This window comes from Curcuma longa, unplaced genomic scaffold, assembly GCF_044706935.1.
Source record: "Curcuma longa cultivar G26 ecotype Majalengka, Jawa Barat unplaced genomic scaffold, ITB_CL_G26_1.1 contig_10069, whole genome shotgun sequence".
NCBI lineage: Eukaryota > Viridiplantae > Streptophyta > Magnoliopsida > Zingiberales > Zingiberaceae > Curcuma > Curcuma longa.
In genome coordinates this window covers 1-1,136 of record NW_027428506.1, presented here as the reverse complement: position 1 = coordinate 1,136, position 1,136 = coordinate 1, and the positions used below count along the sequence as shown (strand labels likewise).

General features: G+C 35.0%; 1 pseudogene; it reads right to left on the bottom strand.

Moving 5' to 3' along the window:
- Positions 1 to 10: 10 nt before the first annotated feature.
- LOC141815767 (protein FAR1-RELATED SEQUENCE 5-like) lies at positions 11 to 751 on the bottom strand (annotated as a pseudogene).
- Positions 752 to 1,136: the final 385 nt, after the last annotated feature.

The following is a 1,136-nucleotide window of genomic DNA, read 5'->3' as shown; positions in this document are numbered from 1 at the left end:
TTTGGATCACAGTCGTTTTTATAATCATCAGGAATAAAGCCTAAATACTCCCTCCCACCTACTTGTCTAGCCATAAGATCATGAGATGCTTTAGGGGGGATTCCCACATCACTAGCCATCTCAATTTGTATTGCAGCAGAAGAAGATATATTCCTATGACATCTGTAGAGATGTGTTTTGTTTGGACTTGAAAGATAATGATTATGCTCTTTAACAAATTGAACCACAGAAAACTTGGTAGTATTCCGACAACTAATCTTCATTTTAGCATTACAACAAACTATCAGGACCGAGTTTTTTGTTTCACATAAATATCTCGTTTTACTTTCCCTTTTACCTTGTGCACTACAACAAAACTCTCTATCAAGTAATTTCCCGGATTGATCAGTATGTGTTCTACACCTTCTTATGCCAAATCCAACTTGTTAGCATCTCAAGTAAAATTCATACGCTTCCTCTTTTGTTAGGAATTCTTATACCCAATTTTGGCATTGATTCTTCTGGAATAACTGGTGAATCACTGTATTATTTCCAATGTTCGATCCTTTAGATTCAATCAAATAATAGAAACACACTAATCACCAATGCATGTATTCAATCTAAAACTATTCAATATAATTTCAATAAAATTATTAATACCTTGAACATGAATGGAACGTTCTTCATCATCTGCTTCAAAAACCAAACCGCCTTCATTTTCTTTAGAATCATCTTCACTTAACTCAAAATTCAATCGACGAGAACTACTCATAGTCACCTTTCATGATAATTCTTTAATCCTAAAAAAAAAGAACCACACAGTAACTATAAGCGAAAATTGTAACTATAAATAAACCAAAAAAAAGAAAGATTTGCCATTCAGTAAATTTAAAATTTTCAACTTGCAAGCATCCGACTTCGCTGCTTAATTTATTTATATTGAAAAAAAGGAAGAGAACATAAATAATGTGAAAAAACTTTATCATCTTACTTTTGAATGATGAGGGAATTAGGTGGAAGAACGTTTGTCGTTTCTGAGTGGCACAGGGGCGCAGGGGGGAGAGCAGGATCCTGCGCCGCTGACGCCTCCGCCCCTGTGTCCTTCCGAAACGACAAACGTTCTTCCACCTAATTCCCTCATCATTCAAAAGTAAGAT